At 32.5% G+C, this 14,004-nt stretch overlaps 1 pseudogene; it reads left to right on the forward strand.

Annotated features, from left to right (window-relative positions):
* The first annotated feature begins 7,857 nt into the window (after positions 1 to 7,857).
* Positions 7,858 to 10,115, forward strand: LOC129894557 (uncharacterized; annotated as a pseudogene).
* The last annotated feature ends 3,889 nt before the right edge of the window (positions 10,116 to 14,004 follow it).

The following is a 14,004-nucleotide window of genomic DNA, read 5'->3' on the forward strand; positions in this document are numbered from 1 at the left end:
TTATTTTCAAATCAACTCATTTAGTCTCATTGGTCTCTTTTCAAAACTCATTCAATATGGTCTCATTGGACCTTTTTTCACAATCAACTCATCTCAATCATCAAACTTTTCTTTTTGAATTTGATACTATCTCAACTCAATGAATGCAGAAAATATTAGATGCATTTAAAACATAATTTCAACTCCTCAACTCAAACTCAAAATAGATATTTTTTATGTAAAAATACTCAACTCGTTTATACTCAAAATACTCATGTTCAAAAATAATTAAGAGACTTTTCAAACTCAACTCATGCTTAAACTTTTTTTAAATTAAAGATAAAAATAATCATTCTTTAAACTCAAAATAGTGTATAAATAATTTATGCAAAAATATTCACAAATCATTTATTTAAAACTCCTTCTCAAACAATCATTTATACTCATATATGAAGAATACCCCATTTTTACTTTGAAAGCAATATTATTTTTATTATACATAAAAACCCACAATTTCAACCTCAAGACAATTTATGATAACATTTAATTCTATCCAATCATTTCTCCATTTATTTAGCCAATCTTTTGGGGCTAAATCATGACTCACCAAGACTTTAACTCAACAATTTAGAATACTCAAATATTTAAGTTTATAACAAAAATATGTTTAACAACTCATATCAATCAACTCTTAGACATAACAAAATATGTATAACAACTCATATCAATCAACCCATATCAAACTTGAAGCATCTATCAATTTCTCAACTTATCAATATCAACATAACAAAATCAAGTTAATAGATGTATAAACCCATTAGAACATAAATCTATCAAGAAAACCCAATTCCTATGAACATTCAAAATATGTCTAATAACCCATATCAATCAACTCTTAGACATAACAAAATATGTATAACAACTCATATCAATCAACCCATATCAAACATGAAGCATTTATCAATTTCTCAACTTATCAATATCAACATAACAAAATCAAGTTAATAGATGTATAAACCCATTAGGACATAAATCTATCAAGAAAACCCAATTCCTATGAACATTCAAAATATGTCTAACAACCCATATCAATCAACTCTTGGACCTAACAAAGTATGTATAACAACTCATATCAATCAACTCATATCAAACATGAAACATTTATCAATTTCTCAACTTATCATTATCAACATAACAAAATCAAGTTAATAGATGTATAAACCCATTAGGACATAAATCTATCAAGAAAACCCAATTTCTATGAACATTCAAAATATGTCTAACAACCCATATCAATCAACTCTTGGACATAACAAAATATGTATAACAACTCATATCAATCAACTCATATCAAACATGAAGCATTTATCAATTTCTCAACTTATCATTATCAACGTAACAAAATCAAGTTAATAGATGTATAAACCCATTAGGACATAAATCTATCAAGAAAATCCAATTCCTATGAACATTCAATCTCAAAGAAGACGTAGGGCACATGATGAATTCAATCCATGTTTTTAGTAGCCTTACATACCTTAGTATAATTTTTGAAGAAACCTTAATGTTAGGTATTCAATGGGGAAGCTTGAATCCTTGAATTATTTTGAGGGAAAATCTTGTTGAAGATGAATTGAGAGAGAAGAGGGTGAAAGTTAGGTTATTTGGAAGCGAAAATTTGCAGAATTTGACCCCAAAAATGTTTCAAGTCCGTGTATAAATGTTTGGGGGAAATGTCTAAATTGCCCTTCATCAAAAATCTGAAAAATGGGCTAAAATCCCTGCAGTGATAGTCTAAAGTAAAATGGCCATAACCTTTGATTCCGAACTCCAAAAAATACAATTTTGATGGCGTTGGAAAGAAGACTCAAAGACCTTTAATTTGATAGGTCATAGAATGCATAACTATTATTATAACGAAAGTTATGGTCATTTGAAGTTTACCCTTATACAAACTCATTTGAAAACTTAATCGATAGAAACTACTTAGACTTGGCTTGGTGTTAGAGATCCCTTATAATCTTAAAACATATCTAATACACTTCAAATATTTAGGAATTGATCCTAACTCATATATAAAATTACAAGTCATCTAGTTTGATCCTACACGCACAAGAAGAACGTCTAGAGTTTTGGCAAAAAAAAATATCTGGGGTGTTATAGTTGCTCTATTTTATGACAGTCAGAGAGCTTTGCATCTTGCAAAGAATCCGACATTTCATTCAAGGACAAAGCACATACGAGTTCAGTATCACTTTGTTCGTGAGAAGGTGGAAGAAGGCAGTGTGGATATTCAGAAAATTCACACCAATGACAACCTGACAGATATGTTTACGAAGCCGATCAACAGTAACAAGTTTATACGGTGTCGATCTTCTATTGGCCTAGCAGAAACGTAACATTACAGTAATTGGGTAGAAAAAATGGTGTGAAGACTTAATTGATTCTCAATTAAATCTTCAAGTGGGAGAATGAAAGATATTCAAAACGCGTTATGAACGCGTAGTCAAAAAAGAACAAAACACGTTTTGAACGTGTAGTCAAAAAGGGAGGTTCAATACACGGATTTTACGCGTTTCTAGTTTCCTATAAATAGAGGACCTCTTGCCCTCATTTAAATCATCCCAGAAAGACAGAGTAAGAATACAAAGAGAGTTATACACCAAGATAAATATTGTAGTCATGAGTGTCCTCTTTAGTAATTGTTCCTTTTACAAGAGAAGTGTTAATTGTTGTTTTCTCCTTGTATTTGAGAGCAGTGTACTCCCATATTTTAATAATGAGATTCTTCTACCCCGTAGTTTTTCCCCTCTATCAGTTAGAGGAGTTTCCACGTAAAATTCTCGTGTCCAATTTATTTTCATACTAATTGTCATATCAAACTTTAGTTATGGTGCTTCCTCCCCCAAACAATAGCTTGTACTATAAATTATTTCAAAAATTAATGTATTATCAATAGCTTGTACTATAAACAAGCTTTTATTTCTATCGTTGCAGTATCTATTAATCAATGATGAATTTCAATGGAGGAAGGAGATTGTAACGACCCATTAGGTCATTTTGAGAACTAAAGCTTTTTATTTCATAAAAGACTCATTCCATAAATTCTTAATGGGTATTTTAGACTATTCAATAACTATAATTATTTAATTGAAGGGTGATTTTAGATAATTAATTTAGTTGGTGGGCTAAAGTGATAATTTAATTAATATATTATACCACTTATCTATATTTATTAAAATAAGTTGTGGAATTTAACCATTATTTATTTATTTATTGGTTCATAATTAATTATCCTAATTTGTAAAAGAAAAGAAACGAAGGAAGAGAACGAAAACTTACTTGCGGCACTTTCCGTTTGCACTGCTACAGGTAAGACAATTGGCAATTGAAGTTATCAATTTTATGTGGGGGACAGATGTGTTTATTAAATATGAAGGGCGTGAGATTATAATGAGATATGGTTATTGATTGGGTGAAAGAGTGTGCAGTGTGTAAGTATAGTTGTTATGAGGGATTATGTTTTTTTTATAGTACTGTATATGGTGTATGTGATAGACATAGATATGTTAAACAATATATTTACAAGGTGATTATTTTACTAGGTTATTTGAGTGTTGATTGGTAATGATTGGAGTTATAGTGTTACAGTAGTAATGTAGGAATAGTCATTAAATTGAATAGTTATTTATTAATATTATATTATATACGTATGTTCTAAAGTATATAATTTTGTTAATTAGACATTAGATTTATACAGGATTGTTACTTTTGCGTTAGTGTGTTATATGATATGAATACCATTAGAGTTATGATATTGGAGGAATTAAGACTTAACCCTATGCTTGAGTTTTAGGGAATTGATTATAGAGTTGAGTTTATTGGGTCTAGGTTAAATATATAAATAATATTGGTGTCCACGGACTAGTTTACTTATAAATATTATATATTTGATAGATTGAAAATATTTTGAGGCATTGAGGAAAGCAAAAGCATTGGAGAATTAGCTTGCTTGACTTTGGTTCTTCGGTTGAAGTAGGTTATGGTTTTTATTCTATATCATAGATAGACTCTTCATAGTGATCGATATTCATTGAGTAATGTGTGAAGTTTAATACGCATTTAATTGTTGTGGTTTGGATGGTTGATATGTTATTGTGATTGGTCTGAAATTCTGAGACCGTGAAATCCATAATCTTGAACTTGCCCTATCAAAAATGGTGCCTTGAATAAAGAAGGGTTGGTGAAATATTGTTAATGAAGTGGAATGTAATTATGAAGACATGATAAATTAATTATATTTGAATCGGGTGTCACGTTCCGACACGGTATATTTGGATGAAGTGTCACGTTCCAACACAATATATTTAGATTGGGTGTCATGTCCGACACGATATATTTGGATCGGGTGTCACGTTCCGACATGGTATATTTGGATCGGGTGTCACATTCTGGCACGGTAATATTAAAGAAAAACAAATTAAAATGACTTAATACTACCCAATCTCCAAAACTCATTTTTCAAAAGAGTGTGATATGGAGGCATGAGTCCTCATGTGTGATCTCGATGTTATTGACTGGTTATGAAATTATTCATTTTGTTGTCACTTGATCTTGTTGGTTGCCACTTGTTTAGTGCTATGGTTGATTTCTCGCTACTACTTTGTGCATATTGATTTCTATTTTGAGTCAGCCGATGATATCTACTCAGTACATGTTGTCCTGTACTGACCCCTACTTGTATTTTTTCTTGTTTTATTTTGTGGAGTGCAGCGAGTGTTCCACCGACTTCAACTCGACCTCAGCTCTAGTCAGTCTCAAGATCATCGGATTTCAGGGTGATCTATCCTTCTAGCTCGTGATAGATTTTCTCGATTATGGCATGGTGTCTTTAGTTTTGTAGTCAAAGCAACTTCGTCACTTTCGTGTACCCATCGGACGGCAGCCCTTTCGGGGGTTCCTTAGGGACCGATTCACTCTGCGTAGATTGACTGAACGCAGAAAACCTTCCACTGGCAGGCGATCGTGTTTTTCACAAGATTTTTCGTTACTCATGTCAGCATTCTCACTTCTGATATCTCCAGGTCTTGTCACCAAAAACCTTCCCCGATTGACAGAACGTTCCGCTACTGACACTTGAAAAAGCAGCTTTCAAGGTCTCGTCGCTTCGGTGAATCACTTGAGCCCTGATACATTTTCGGTGCCATGGAGCTAGACCAGTGAGCTATTACGCTTTCTTCAGCCAGCCGCTGCAAGTGCTTGAGAATGGAAAATCAAAAAGCAAGTACAAAAATGAGTAATTTGAGGAAGGACGTCCTTCTCCTTGGCGGTGTGATGCAAAAGGCACAAAAGCGAATTTGGGATCAACTCGGTCGACTAGTTCTTAGCTTGATTGAACTCAGCGTCGGATACATTTTGTTATTTGTTTATTTTGGTGTTTGATACTTTCAGACTTAGTTTTAGAATTTAGATTTCCTTCATGTGATGACTTTCAGATTTTGGGAAACGTTATGTAGTAAACTCTTGTGGATTGTTAATTCTTACTTTATAAGTTTGAGCTTCCGCGTTGTTGTTATACATTATAAGTTGGGGTTCACATCGTTGGTTCTCCCACCTAGGAGGTTAATGGTGGGTGCCACTCACGGCTCATTTTGGATAGTGACAGAGATAAAGAAGATAGAGTTATGGGTTTGGGATTTTTTAATTTGGTATGAGTTTATTTAGTTTAGTGAGCCGGATTTGGATTAAAAGTGGAAATTGGGTAATTTTAATCGAAATTGGTAATTTTAGTTAATTTGGGACTTTCCATTCAATGAAGGAATACGGGTAACAAGTTTGTAAACGGCGAGGGTAAAAATAACTTTACTTTAACGGTAAGGGTAAAATCAATTAATAAATAAAAGTTGAGGGGTATTTTGACCCTTTTCCCAAATATTATCTATTTTTACTATGGAAAAAAAGGGCTGCGTTTTTCTTTCCTTTTTTTGAGGACATTTTTACCTCTCTTTAATTATATTCAATTTTTAAAAAGGGAAATAAAATAAAAAAAGACAAAAATATCAACATCTAATAAATTTTCTTATTGTGGAAATTGATATGTAAATTGATACGCTAAACTAGTAACATATAAGGTGGTTTTTCAGTTTTCCCTCCCCTATATCAAAGCACACGCATGCATGCACACACATTCCTATAACAAGTCAATCTTTCTCGACCATTTCACCATTTCATTCAAGTAGAAAACTTGTTCACCATGAGATGCCAACACAAATGGTCATTTGTTTTTTCAAGGCACAATGAGTATTCACTATGAGATGTGAACACAAATGGCTTATTTAAGGTAGATGATTGGATACTTCAACATTATTTTTTTTTAATTGGGCAGAAAACAAACACACACGCGCACTTATATATATATATCAAAAATTAAAATTATCTTACATTAGTCGTTAATGAGTGTTGCTAGATGTCACCCTTGATTGGTATATTAATATGATCAATTTACGATCGGCTTAGTAATGAACCTATGGAAACGCATTCACATTAACGAGTGTTCCAATCTATGCTAATGGATTAAATATTTTATTGTTTGATAATTAAATTAGAGAATTTAATTACACAAATAAATAAAGTATTAAGTCCAAATAGAATATTTATTATGATATTATTTGCTAGCACATAGGAAATAAAGGGTATAATTGAAAATAATTGCTATTAGTTCAAAGTATTACCTTAAACCGAACAGGAAAAACGTTGCCTTAACCAAATAGGGAAAAATTGTTACTGAATAGGAAAAAGGTTACCTTAACCTAATAGGAAAAAACTTCCTATTTGATGTTCAGAAAATGACCTAAAATGTTTTTGAACTATTAAAAGTGGTATAAAAATATTCCTCATCCATCTGTTGGGCCTAAAATGTCTTTGGCATCCACCTTTAGGTCCAAAATTGACATTTTCTTTAACAGAAAAGGGCATTTTAGGCTTAATAGATAGATGGAGAACATTTTTATATCATTTTCAATAGTTCGGGGGCATTTTAGGCCCCTTTAACAGAATTTTTCATTAAATAATTTGAATAATATTTTTAAACACGTGGCGATCATCTATTGGTTACAATTTAATTATTTAAAAATTAATTATAAATCAAAATTTATTTAATAGAATTTTAATTAAATAATTTGAATAATTTTTAAAACACGTGGCGGCCATCTATAGGTTACAATTTAATTTATTTAAAATTAATTATAAATTAAAATTTATTTATCATAATTTTAATTAATTAATTTGAATATTTTTCTTAAATACGTGGCGGCCATCTATTGGTTACAATTTAATTATTTTTAAATTAAAATTTATTAACAGAATTTTAATTAAATAATTTGAACAATTTTTTTAAACACGTAGCAGCAATCTATTGGTTAGAATTTAATTATTTAAAATTAATTATAAATCAAAAATTATTGAAAATAATTTTAATTAAATAATTTTTTAAACACGTGTCGGCTATCTATTGGTTACAATTTAATTATTTAAAATTAATTATAAATTAAATTTATTTAACAGAAATTTAATTACGAAAAAGGGCCTAAAATGCCCTTAAACTATTGAAAATGATACAAAAATGCCCCTCATTTTTCTATTCGGCCTAAAATACCATTTTTTCGTTAATGAAAAGTCATTTTTAAACCTAAAGATGGATGTCAAGAACATTTTAAGTCCAATAGATGAATGTGAAATATTTTTTTACCATTTACAATAGTTAAACAACATTTTAGGCCTAGATATAAAGCCTCCTCATATGATTTTTTTTTTGTTTGGGTCACCTTTCAATTGTTTGTATTTTCCATCTTCTCTACGATTCAATAATCAATTCACTCAATTGCTTCAAACGCGCCTGCTAGAGCTAGGCGGGTGAAGAAGAAAACCCCAGCCCCAATCCAAATCACGTCGGAGCAAATCCTCCGAGAAGCTAGGGAACGTCAAGAGGCAGAACATGGCTGATCCAGCAGTAGTAGCTGATTACCTCCTTCGCAAGCGAACGGAATTCGAGGACTTAATTAGCCGTGACCCCAGGAACAAGAGTGTGTGGGTGAATTATGCTGAATGGGAAGAATCACAAAACGACTTGAACCGTGCTCGTTCTATCTGGGAACGTGCACTTGAAACGGATTGCCATGACCATACAATGTGGTTGATTTATGGCGTATTTGAGATGAAAAATAATTTTGTCGATCGTGCTCGTAATGTATGGGATCGAGCTGTTACTCTTTTGCCTAGGTTTGATCAGTTGTGGTACAAGTATATTCATATGGAAGAGATGCTCGGCAATGTGGGCCGTGCAAGACAGATTTTTGAGAGGTGGATGCTGTGGATGCCGAATCAGCAGGGGTGGTTGTCTTATATTAAGTTTGAGTTAAGGTATAATGAAACAGAGAGGGCAAGAGAAATTTTCCAGAGATTTGTGCTGTGTCATCCCAAAGTTACTGCTTGGATTACGTTTGCAAAATTTGAGATGAAGAATGGGGAGACAGAGAGGGCTGTGGATAAGTTGGCAGATAATGAGGAGGAAGCTGAGCAGTTGTTTATGGAATTTGCAGAGTTTAAGGAAAAGTGTAAGGAGACGGACAGGGCAAGGCGCATACATAAATTAGCACTTGATCACATAACCAAAGGGCGAGCTCAGGATTTGTACAACAAGTTTGTCGCATTTGAAAAACAGTATGATTGAGGATGCCATACTTGAAAAAAGGAGGTTTCAGTATGAGGATCAAGTAAGGAAGTATTTTAGCTCTCCTAGATAAATAAATTAATTTTATCTTCTTCTTTTTCCAGTGTTTGCTAATTATGACTAAAAGATTGTTCTCTTCCTCTTTCCTTGTTTATATTTTTTAAATTGATTATTTAGACTAATAATTTTAACGATAAGTGCAATACCAAGTACAAAATTTGAAAAAGACAAGTGATTTTAGAATAATTATAGGTGTGCTTTCACTTGCTCACTGTGAGTTTTTCCTTGTATTAAAAAATTAAAGAATTAGCTATCATATGCCAAGATTTTTTTATAATAGTTGAATTAAATAATGATGAATACTACAAATAAGTCATTTTGAACATGAAATCGATTTTTAGAATCATCAAAATGAAAATTACAAATAAAACTAGAAAATAAAATAAACAAATCATCTAAAGATAACACCTAGATTACAAACAAAAAGAGAAAACGGTTAATATACATATATAAATTTGCACTTGATCACATACAGAAAGGGCGAGCTCAAGATTTAAACAGAAAGTTTGCCGCATTTGAAAGGCAGTATGGTCATACGGAAGGGATTGAGGATGCTATAGTTGGGAAAAAGAGGTTTCATATGAGGTTCAAGTAAGGAAGAATCCACGTAACTATGATACGTGGTTTGATTATATTCGTCGAGAAGAGAGCGTTGGAAATAAAGAGAGGATTAGAGAGGTTTATCAGAGAGCCATTGCTAATGTCCCTCCTTCTGAAGAGAAGCGGTATTGGCAGCAATACATTTACTTATGGATTAATTATGCATTATATGAAGAGCTCGATGCACAAGACATGGAAAGGACCAGACATGTCTACAGGGAGTGTCTTAAGCGGATTCCACATCACAAGTTCCCATTTTCAAAGATTTGGTTGTTGGCTGCCCAGTTTGAGATTCGGCAGTTAAGACTCAAGAAGGCGCGACTTCTACTTGGAGAAGCGATTGTAAGGGCTCCTAAAGACAAGATATTTCAGAAGTACATTGAGATAGAGCTGTATTTTGGGAACATAGATCGTTGTAGAAAGCTTTATGAGAAGTACTTAGAATGGTCACCAGAAAATTGCTATGCTTGGAGCAAATTCGCTGAGTTAGAGAGGTCTTTGTATGAAACGGAGAGAGCCAGGGCTGTTTTTGAGCTTGAAATTGGCCAACCTGTATTGGATATGCCAGAGCTACTATGGAAGGCTTACATTGACTTCGAGATCTGTGAGGGAGCACTATATGAAAGACTTCTTAAGTGCACAAAACACTTGAAGGTCTGACTAAGTTATGCCATGAGGCCTCAGTTAATGCAATGACAAACCCAAAATTTAAACGTTGTTGGGTCTTAATTAATCCAATGTTTAAACATTTCGGGTTTTGAATTGAAAAAGTAGGTTCTTAAATGTATGTGTATATCTAGAGTTGGTATCTTCGATTTGATTAGAGAGTAGATTATTTTCGTTATAGTTTTCAGTTACTTAATAGAATTAGAATATATGGATATGAATGCTATGTTAAGCCTAAAATACTCTGGAAATTTCAGATTATTCATTTCGTTCTTGAAGCAGGCATCTAATCACCCTGTCTTTGTGAATTGGATGAACTTTCAAATAATAGGTTTAAGAATATAGTAGATGAATGCTATGTAAAGCCTAATATTCAGCGGAAACTCTTTTCCTTTGGGCCTTTTAATTGGGTATACTTCTTGCATACAGAAGCTTGTCTGTTAATTCGAATAATAATGCTTATCTCATTGAAAAGAGAAAAAAATATGTTATCCTCTTCTTACCAGTGATAATTATAACCAAGTGGTCTAATAATGTTCTGTCCCGGAAAAGAAGAAAGGAAGTTCTTTTCTAGTGATTCCTTACAATTCACGAAGATTTGGTGATAGTTTTCATAAAGGTACTTTTCCAGTTAACTATTACTCCCTCCGTCTCAAAAATTGGACCTATTGATATAAGCAATGATGAGAATGAGAATTCAGTAATGGTTATTATTGGCTAATGTGTTTCATTGCTCAATCACTACCTAAATTTCTAAATTTCATCTTTGTTTCTTTATGGCGACATCTAAAATTTATCCATGTGCTATTGAATAAAGTGTCACACCCTTTTCTTTCAGAAAAAAAAATGGTTGGACAATCACTTTCATGTTTAGTTGCTTTACGGAAATGTTTAGGGAACATCAAAAGTTAAATGATTGAAATTCAGAATCTTCACGCTGCAATTAAAATGATTCTGTGAATAGCATCTTTTTGGTCTACAGGGTCTTGAATAATTCCCTTCTTAGACTCACTAAGGTCTTGCTGCTATTGTGTTCCTCGATCAATTCCTTGCTAAGCTACGATCACTTCCATCTGATCGGTTCATGTCTAGTCTTGATGAGAAGTGTTATTTCGACGTAGGCTTGGTTGACTATTGTTTCCCATGGTCAACTTGCTATCACAAGTGAATTAAAAATTCTTGCCCATAGTCCCTTAAAACCCCATCGAAGTTTCGAAATGTTGAAAAATCAATTGTTGCAAGAAATTGGTGGCAATTGCCTTCTATGCTGTGATTGTTTCAGTTTGTTGCCTCCATTTGTGAGGAAATATTTTTCCTTGGGTTTCTTTTGTCTTGATTTATAAGGTATAAGCATGTATGGTGTTCAGTCTTGGCGACTTCGATTGGCATTTACCTTGGCACATTTCGGTTTGCACTAATAGGTGCTGTTTCTGCACTATCAAGGAACTTGTTACTATCTGTGATGTTGCACATACTTTGGAATACCTTTGTACTTCTACATTTAATGAAAATCACCTTCTTGTTTGAATCTGTTATCTTAATATGCTTTATACAAGTTAAATAATACCCTATCTTTATGAATATTTGGTTTTGTATCTTTCTGATCTGCATTCCATGCTTCTTCAACATTATTGGACAAAATATTTCTCCAACTTTTGTTCATGGGAATCCTATGTATTATTATGTAGTCATTGAACAGGGGATTCACAACATCAAGAGAAACATGACATGATAGATTTTGTTGTCTGGTAACACCGTAATCTAGGGCCATAATTCCAAGAAAACCTTGTTAACGTTACTGATTCAAGCAGGGTTGGGCATAGTTTGTGTTAAATATAAGGCTAATTATCTCCTTCCATACAGAAATATATACACTATATTTAACAGTTTGTGCCAACCTGAAATCTGAATGTTTTGGATATTTGTTTTCGATTTCAGATTTTATTTTTAAAATTTATGGATTTCGGATTGAATACTGGATTTAGTACTATGGTTCATTTGAAAATCCAAAAAATTTATACCTTATATTCAGCCCTCCCATGTCATATATGCCTATTACTAATAAGTCCAGTTTCCAGATGTCCAACACATTAGTTCCCAATGGCCTTACCCATTATAGTATTAAGTCCAATACGAAATTTTCTACTAAATCACATATGATATAGGGTTTTCTTCTTTCTCATGTCTCACTCTCATGTCATTCATGAATAAGTAAAGTTTAATACACGGCATGGGCGGTAGGGTGAACTCAATTTTTGTTAACCTTAGAAATTTATACATTTTAACGACTAAACTACTAAGTGAATTGAGGTTGTTAATTGTTATGGTTAGTCTTAAAGGCTCAAAAGTCAAAATTGAAAATCCGAAATATCCAAACTGATTAATCACATCCAAGCTTTTCTTCAATCCGAAAATCAAAAATTTAAACCGAAATTTTCATATCCAATCTGAACACGCACCCTTAGCTAGATTCAAGACTTGGCCACATACATTGTATTCATGTTCATAGATGACTGTTTTTCACCTTTTCAATTGTCCTCTGCTCATTGGAAATCAAATGACTCTTTACAGTCCTAAAGTATTTGATTTTGATGAAAGCCTATTGTACTCAAATCTTTATTTCTCTTTTTTAGGTAATTATTTGTGGTGTTAAAGTGTTATGCTATGGTCCACATTAGAAGACAATTCTATGATAACTCAATTGTTTGAGAATATTTGTATACTTTTCTATTTGCTTTAACTCTATAGGAGACATGTGAGGGGACCATTTGGTTTTAGATCACTTTCAAGTTACTTGTTTTGCTCCCTGAGGGCTTCCTTAATGTCTATCTCTTTCTCCAACACTAATGGGGACCTCTGGTCTGGTATTTTTGTTTCTCTTTGCTGTTTGTAAATTATTAGCTTTGTTCAAATTTTCTTGAAAAATTGCTACCACTCAGGTTATTGGTGGATGTAAAAGCCTGAGATTTCTTTACCAAGAGAAGAAGTCTGATATTTCCTTTGTTTGGATTGTGCCGATATGTCCACCAAAGAATACAAAAATTCTTAATATGGCTATACTTTATAGTATGTAAAATCAAGTTATGCTTTCACATTTCTATTGAAATGATTGTTGTATTTGCTGTCATGAAAAGGAAAAGGGAATATTAGTAACAAACCAATAATAACCAAAGATCTTTGTTTTTTGATATATATATAAACAAAAATAGGATGCTTAAAATATCATATTTTCTTATATTATTTTATAACTTAAGCATAACATGTTACTTCCCTAGACCCTAGCTATGAGGCTATGACTTCCAAAAAAATGAAAATCCCTGGAACATTAGTATTTACCACAACAAGCACTAATGATTTTGACAGCAGAATTGGAAACAGAGGAAATATTCAGTAATTTAAAATTCTATATGAGCAGAAGCGGATCCAGTGTATGACACGTGGGTTCACGAGAACCAATAGCTTTTGTCTAGATCTTGTGTATATATTAAAAACATCTACTAAATATTTGAACCGGAATTCAGTTATTATTGTTTGTCAATTCGAGGTCGTAATAGGAACCCATAAATTTCAAATATTTGATCCGGCTGCCTCTGTATGAGACCTTCCCTGAAGTTCAACAAAGTTCTCAATTTGATGTTGAAAAGCTGTTTGTACTTTAATCGGTTGACAATGCAATGCATGGTTATGATTGGCAATATAATGAGAATGTTATTTTAGCAGATTAGTATATCAAAAACCCAATGTTGCATAAAGTATAAATTAGTACTACTAGTACAAAGTATTAATAGGATATAATCTTTTGTCTTGCTTTATGGGTGATCTAGATGTCATCAGAATTAATTCTTCAAGAATAAAACTTTTAGTCATCAACTTGTATGTGAAGATGAATACTATATTAAATTGTATCCTAAATTAAAATGTTATAATAGTACTAAAACTAAGGTAATGTAAGGCAACATCCGTGAGTGTAT

Source organism: Solanum dulcamara, chromosome 7, assembly GCF_947179165.1.
Source record: "Solanum dulcamara chromosome 7, daSolDulc1.2, whole genome shotgun sequence".
Taxonomy (NCBI): Eukaryota; Viridiplantae; Streptophyta; class Magnoliopsida; order Solanales; family Solanaceae; genus Solanum; species Solanum dulcamara.